The sequence below is a fragment of the Phyllobates terribilis genome, unplaced genomic scaffold, assembly GCF_046119375.1.
Source record: "Phyllobates terribilis strain yellow unplaced genomic scaffold, ASM4611937v1 Scaffold_582__1_contigs__length_1026801, whole genome shotgun sequence".
NCBI classification, from domain to species: domain Eukaryota; kingdom Metazoa; phylum Chordata; class Amphibia; order Anura; family Dendrobatidae; genus Phyllobates; species Phyllobates terribilis.
This window is the reverse complement of record NW_027363342.1, coordinates 325713-333903: the sequence shown is the minus strand read 5'-3', so window position 1 is coordinate 333903 and position 8191 is coordinate 325713. Positions and strand designations below refer to the sequence as shown.

General features: G+C 41.8%; 1 long non-coding RNA gene across 1 annotated transcript; it reads right to left on the bottom strand.

The window, feature by feature from the left end:
* Nucleotides 1-560: 560 nt before the first annotated feature.
* LOC141233366 (uncharacterized) lies at nt 561-7278 on the bottom strand. Its single transcript, XR_012299474.1, has 2 exons — nt 4115-7278; nt 561-1533 (listed from the first exon to the last, which is right to left on the bottom strand). It is a non-coding gene; the product is annotated as an uncharacterized lncRNA (long non-coding RNA).
* Between the last annotated feature and the right edge of the window lie 913 nt (nt 7279-8191).

Below are 8191 nucleotides of genomic sequence, written 5' to 3'. Positions count from 1 at the left end.
TTTCTGCCAAGACAGGCTCTCTTCGCCTCTTGTCTCTGGCTTGTGGCTCTCCTCCTGCCACACTTCCTCTTAGGTGCAGTGCAACTGTCTGTCCCTGTTCTGCTCTGGGACAAGTCTCAATGCTGAGACAGGCCATCCAGTTCTCTCTAACCCTGCCCCCAGCACCAGTTTTTATAGGGGCAGCCTGCTCCCCCTACTGGCCTGAGACAGGAGGCATTGCATGCTAATGTTCCCCTGACTAGAGAACCTCCCCCTTGCTCTCAGACACAGCTTTAATACATTTTGTGGCATCCAGGCCAGGGTGACACAGATGGAGCGAGACATGATGTCCCAGATGTGCTCAATCGGATTCAGGTCTGGGGAACAGGCGGGCCAGTCCATAGCTTCAATGCCTTCACCTTGCAGAAACTGCTGACACACTCCAGCCACATGAGGTCTGGCAATGTCCTGTGTTAAAGACGGGAGGGGATCTCACTTCTTCTCAGGTAGACAAAAGAGATTACCTATATAGATTTCCTATAGGAATGACGCTTCAAATAAGACACTCACTACAGACTGTCTCAAGAGAATGATTCTGTTTATTTTAAGATGTAATATAATTATATACCCCAATCAACGTGGGTTGTGCTTTGATACATGCGTATGAGATGATGTAAGTAATATGTTATCTTTGGCGCAGAATAATTAAATAACAGGTGCTTGTCAATACATCTGCAGGATATTCATGATGTATGATACTCCCAACATCCTTTCTCACTGATAGTACTGAATACAGTTCAGGTCATGGTGAACTTAGGGAGTTTCCTGGTGGTGATATATTGGGACTTTATTTTGTGTACAGACATAGGACAAGTATGATAATTATAAACCAATGAGCCAATTCTTATAAAGGTCATGAGAACACTACAAGAAAACAGAACAAACAAAAGTATTGCTAAATAAGGATTATCTAACTGAAAAACAAGTCTTCTTAAAGGCAATGATTCGAAGCTGACCCATTATTTTAACAATTCCCCTCTTTTTATCATCTTGTCATACTGTCTGTCCCTCATGTCCCTACCTAAATTCTAGGCCTGCAAATTAACCCTACTTCACGACATCACGGGGCTTACCCTCCGTATGTAGTGGGATGCCAGTCCTGCTGCGCATCCGTTCAAATTAATTTGTTATCAGACCCACTGTCCCTTACTTTCCCTACCATTTTCTGAGTATAGTTGCTATATGTATAGAGGGATTGTCAGGTATATGTCTACTTTAATATAATAGACTGCTGTGTATATACAACTACAAGTTATATGTTCGGTATCTTTGAGCAAATAGTAGCTGAGAGTTCAGCATCTATCAGGTTCCATCCTCTGCTGGTAGGATTTGCTTTTCAGACCAATGGTTTTGCGCAGAACATACAATCCGATAAGTCTGCTGCAGTAATCTTGTTGCAGAAGATGCATTCTCGCTGTACTGTGGTTATTATTGTAGTAAGGACTTGGGTTTGTTTCACTTCAGTGTCTGTATCAATTTTATGTTGGGATTTACCTGGAAAACATTTACAATTAGAAGCAAGAATTTTCTTTATCATCATCACAAAAAGTTTCATGATTATTGCAACCACCACTATTATAAACACAGCCTGGATCAAGAAATGTATGACACCACTTATTCACCCTCAAACTTCCCTAAATAAGTTTAAAGGATTCATGCAAGCGAGCCACTCGGGTAGTGGTAAATTTTCTAAGGCATTTGCCTTCCGCACACCTTCCTTGATCCGCTGTGCTTGTTCTATATCACAGGCCTCTGGCCATGATGAGAATAAGTCGATACAGACAAGCACATACTCATAAATGCCTACCTTCGGGAGCTGAATGAAATCTATCTGAAGTCGCTGAAACGGGTATAATGGTCTCACAGTGCACTTTGGTGGCACTTTCACCGTTTTTCCCACATTGTGACATGCACAGATTATGCATCCCTGTATGAATTTAACAGCAGCATAGTGGAATTCTGGTGCTACCCAATAGATCTTTACCTGACTTACCATTGCATCCTTGGACTGATGGGTTGGTCCATGAGAAAGAGTGCACATCATAGAGTGCAGGGATCTTGGCAGACAGTATTTGCCATCTGCTCTCCACAGTCCATCCTTTCCCTGTTTAGCTGAGCGTTTAGTCCATTCTTCCTTTTCTGGTGCAGAGGCCTGATCCTGTAGGCTCTGCAAGAGATCCAGGTCCACACTCCCAGACACTTGCACAGTGAATGTTTCTACTGGGAGGGGCAACAGGGCTGCAGCTTTTGCAGCTGCATCCGCCCTCCTGTTTCCCTCAGCCTCTTTTGTGCACTCTTTGGTGTGAACTCCAACGCTCTGTGGAGTTGTGCTACTGCTTCTGCATTCTTTATGGGTTTACCAGAAGAACCAATAAACTTTCTGCTTTTCCATATGGGACCATAATCATGGCAAATGCCAAATGCGTAGCGACTGTCTGTGAAAACATTCTCAATTCTGTTTTCTGCAATTATACATGCTTCAGCGAGTGCTTTTAACTCAGCTTCCTGGGCAGACATTCTAGGGGACAGTGCCTCATCCTTTAATACTTCATTTTGACTGACTATGGCATAGCCTGTATGGGGCTTCCCATCTAGGTAGTATCGGGAGCCATCTACATATAGCTCTAGATCCACCTCAGAAATTGGTGTTTCTTGTACATTGGCTAGTGGTTTAGTTTCTGCGTCCATTAACTCAAAGCAGTTATGCTCAAGGTGTAATGTTTCATCATCAATTGGTTCAGGTATTAGTGTGGCAGGGTTAAGAGTTGTACACCTTCTGATAGTGACATTTGGGAGAGTCAATATTGCCACCTCGTACTTGGTCAATCTGCTCATGGACAGGTGTTTTGTCCTGGCCTGGAGCAGAAGTTCCTGTACTGAATGGGGATCTTGAATTTCTAGTGCATTGTCTAGCACTATATTAGCCACCTTTTCTTTCAACATTGCACAGGCGGCTACCGCTCTGATGCATGAGGGTGCTCCCTTTGCAACAACATTGAGCTGAGCAGAGTAGTATCCTAGAGGACGATGTCTACCTCCATATTTTTGGGTGAGCACACTTTTAGCATGCCCCCCTGATTTATGACAGAAAAGGAAAAATGGTAGGCCGTAGTTGGGGATTTTTAGTGCTGGTGCTGAGAGAATGGCGTCCTTGAGCATTTGAAACCCCTGTTTTTCTTTTAGGGTCAGCAAATAAAGCTGACCCTTATTGCATGCAGAGAGCATGTGAAATAGGGGCTGCATCATGGCAGATGCAGAAGGAATCCACTCTCTACAGTAGCTGACCAGCCCCAGGAACGTTCTTAATGCGCTGGAAGTTGTTGGTTCTACAGCCTGACTGATTGTTGTTTTTTTTTTTTTTTTGTTTGTTTTTTATTCCTTTCTGGAGTGATATGTTTGAGTGGGAAGGAGATACAATGTCCTAAGAACACTACTCTTTCCTTTGCAATTTACAGTTTTTCCTTGGATACCTTGTAACCTTCGTGGTACAAGAAGATTAGTAAAGATAATGTCTCTTTTAAACATACATCCTTACTTGGGGTACACAACAGTAGATCATCCACATACTGAAGTAGCTGAATGTCTTGATTCTCAGGATGCCAAGAGAGAAGTACTCCTGCCATTGCCTCTGAGAACATGGAGGGAGAAGTTGCTCCCCCCCCTGAGGCAACCGGGTCCAGCAATACTGCTTTCCTCCATGGATGAAGGCAAACAGCAGCTGGCTCTCATCATCTATTGGCACTGAGAAGAAAGCATTACTGAGGTCAATCACTGAAAAATTTTGCATTAGATGGAATTTGATTTAATAGGGTATGTGGATTTGGTACTATGGGCGTGTCTACAACCATTAATTTATTAATCTCTCTCAAATCATGGACCATACATTCCTTGATTATACCTTTTTCTAGGTATTTATTCACCTGTAGTGCAATTGCTTCTGTTTGCTCCTTGCTCAGGGGATATTGTCTCATACGTACCGGTGCAACACGAGGCTTCAACCTAATTGTCACTGGGGTTATTTTTAACAGTCCAACATCCGTTTTATCTTGTACTCATAGTACGGTTGGTACGTTACCAGGCATCTCCTGTATGTTGTCATCGAGACCTGTATCCACCTCCTTTTCAAGTTGAATTATTGACATCATTGTTGATATTGTTGTTTCAGATAATGGACCTGCAATGGTAACACCTTTCTTTCCAAATTTAATCATTGCATTCACTACATTAAGAATGTCTGCACCTATTAAATTTCTAGGATATTTATCTGAGACAAGAAGATGGGTACATAAGTCAATAGCATGTGCTATCTTTAACATTTACAGGTTCAGTTTCCTTTTAGATGTGACCCTTCTCACCGTACCTAAAACAGAAACCCTTTGTTTACAATCCTCTGGGTCCATTTATTATTTTTTTTTTCCCGTCTACTTTTCCGCCTAAAGTAATTCGGGTAACTGACTTTACTGTGTCCTTAATAGTGTCCTGAAAGGCATCTGGGTGTATATTTACCATAATTGGGGTGACCTTATCTTTCTTTTTCTCTTATTTATGGCCTGTTCTAATCCTCTGAATGTGGATATTTACTGCTCCAAGGGGCATATAAGCATTCTGGGTGCAGCTTAAACACCTTTGCCCTGAGGTCTTCTCTGAGACCAGTGATAAACATATTTCTCAGAAACCCCAATTCCCTTGGATTATTCAAATTATAATCATGATCTTTAAACACAGCTACGCACCTAGCATGGAATTTATCAACCGTTTCCTCAGGTTCTTGGAATATCTCTGGCATCCCTGAGATAAGGCTTTCTGCCATTATTTTAGTGACTGCATTTAACCGGAGGATAAACTGTTTCCTCGATTCTAGGGTCTTAGTGTCACCCGGTAGCGCTTCTATTCCGTCTCCTACGTGGACCTGTTTAACCTTTTCCACAAGTGGTACTCCACCATTGAGACTACAGAGCGGTACCAGATCACTCCAAGTGGCATCATAGTTCTCAGCTACCCCTTTCACCGTCTTATAATATCCTATCGGATTCTTATACATGTCTGGAAAACTATTTGCCATGGACAATTGTTCTGACCTAGACCATGGTTTATACCAAGTGGTGGTATCCGTTTTACCTGTTGTCCTTCATCCCCCTGTGTACCCCTGGTTGTTTGTGTAATGACTGGGAATGCAGCCGTCTCTGGTTTTCTTTTGTCGAGATTACAGTTTTCACACTGAAATATTGTATTACTATCCTGACATCCTGGGCAGATCCATGTTTTAGAGCGTAGTGCTATTGTTCCTCTTAGCTGCTGAGTGCGGGGAGGGTCTGTGGGCTGCATGTGTGTGCCTGCGTTCTCCTCTCCACCGTCCTCCTCACTGGCAACTGAGCTGATAGCTAGATTTTCCCTTTCTCTCTCTTTATCCTCAACCCCCTCAAGTCCCGTCCTTGCCTACTTTTAGTTTTAAAATTATTTTTTCTCGTGGAGTCATGGTGGGGATGGTGTCATATGCAGGTGAAGGGATCTGTCACTATCTGTAGTAGATGCAGTACTATGCGGGGGAGAAAATTGATAGTGCTGGCACTATGTATGGTTGTTGGGGAGGTAGAAACCTCGGACAGTGATTTTTCTTTCTCAACACTTACACTTGACTCTGACCTATCACTTGGCTCTAATCTATTCTCTGACTGAGCGGAGGGCGCAGCCTGGATTGGACCTTGTTCCCGACTAGGTGTCGGGGGTTGTATGACATGAGATCTGCTTCTGATCACTACCTGATCAGTTTCATCATCATCGGGAATTAAAAGGGGATGATGTCTCTCACTAGTTCTCAACCAGGCTGCAACCTGTGCTCCGTAATCATGCTTATCAATCCATTGTGAATGTTCCTGACTAAACCGTTTCCATCTCTCAGCATCTAGGCATCCCTTGGCTGGCATACCAGCTCTTTTTCAATATCTTTGTTGCATCTTTTACAGCTGCCCTGCCATGCTCCATTCTCACCAGATCACACATGGTGCACCTCGGATCCTTGTTCCTTGATCTGGAGATTCGAGCACCCATAACAGGATTTGTCAAGGGTTGCGATCCCTATCTTCAGTATCCTGCTATATAATCAGCTGGGTCAACCAGTCAGATACGTTAGCTGGTTACCCCTGATTCAATCAGCTGGGTCAACTGGTCAAGTACGTTAGCCAGTTACCCCTGATTCGAGGGACTTAAGCTGAACTGCAACTCTTTGCTCTGCTCTGATGCTGAGACAAGTTTGTCTAAACAAATAAATGTAGACTATTATAAACAAAAACCGTTCCAAAAGCAATCGCTATATATTCTTCATACATCTGGGTCAGAGTCCTCACTTGAAGAATATCCTACGTCTATTCCTGAGTCCGTGCCAATATTGGCAAGATAATTATTATGAGTAATAATATCCTGTCACACAGGCATATACCATCTGTTTTCTATAATATACTGCCACTCTTTACCTATAGTGTGTGGATGTGGAACAATATGGCAGGGAAAACTCGGTATGTAACGTTACTTCTCCTATACTGGTGTGCACTTACAGGGTACAAATGTATCCTTTCCAGAAACGAAGCAGTATCCCTACCATGAGGCTTTCGCTTTCTCACTACTGTAACCGAGCACAAACACTTTTCACAAGTCATGTATACTTTTGCAGCCTATCAATTATTCATTTCTCTTAATCACCACTTCAGTTATTAACACCTCCTCATTCTCCACCACAGCACTTCTCGTACTCCAATTCCTATTAAAATTTTCTAGGGCAACTGGGCAAAATAACTTTATATCCTGTGAATCCTGGATTCTATTTATTGCTCTAGCTGAATCAATATCACAATATTCATAAATGGTATAAGGTTCAACAAAACAATGACTGTTAATATTCACATATACTAACGTAAGGAATGTATTATCTTCCTCCCGTAGCCCCCTAACCTTCAGATTCCACACTAATCTCGCAGCTTCCTAAAATGCGTGACAGCTCCATTGTTGTATTTGCTAAGCAGAGTACTACACACGCATTCAGCACACGTCATCTAATCACTTATATCTCGTACATTTTTGCTATAATAAGCATGAACTTAACACAGTTACACTTAGTATGAACGTTAGTTAAGTTGGAAGCAGCAATGATTGGGGATGTAGAAGTACTATGTATATATTATATGAAATAGTTAATGCATGCAAAAATACAGATATATGATATATTTGAATTAGTAATTTTCCAGTTATGTGAAATTGTTAGTAATAATATATATTAAAAAAATTAATAATAATAATAATAATAAAATTGCTACCTGAGGGTTTCCCGTTCAAGATCCCCGGAGACTGACCTAGATCGACCCCACCTTTCCCGGAGAGAAATTTGCTCAGAGTGTTAAGGCCACTCACTTACCCGGCCGGGGTTTGTTTCTGTTCGGGATAGGGGTAAAGCAGTTGTTCAGTCTCAGATGAAATTAAAAGGAAAAAAATAGATCTCGCTGGGGCCTCCAGCTGTTAAAGACGGGAGGGGATCTCACTTCTTCTCAGGTAGACAAAAGAGATTACCTATATAGATTTCCTATAGGAATGACGCTTCAAATAAGACACTCACTACAGACTGTCTCAAGAGAATGATTCTGTTTATTTTAAGATGTAATATAATTATATACCCCAATCAACGTGGGTTGTGCTTTGATACATGCGTATGAGATGATGTAAGTAATATGTTATCTTTGGCGCAGAATAATTAAATAACAGGTGCTTGTCAATACATCTGCAGGATATTCATGATGTATGATACTCCCAACATCCTTTCTCACTGATAGTACTGAATACAGTTCAGGTCATGGTGAACTTAGGGAGTTTCCTGGTGGTGATATATTGGGACTTTATTTTGTGTACAGACATAGGACAAGTATGATAATTATAAACCAATGAGCCAATTCTTATAAAGGTCATGAGAACACTACAAGAAAACAGAACAAACAAAAGTATTGCTAAATAAGGATTATCTAACTGAAAAACAAGTCTTCTTAAAGGCAATGATTCGAAGCTGACCCATTATTTTAACACCTGCATACTGCATAAGGGGCATAATGGGGGCATTACACTGTGTGGGGGCATAATACATACTACATAAGGGGCATAATGGGGGCATTAA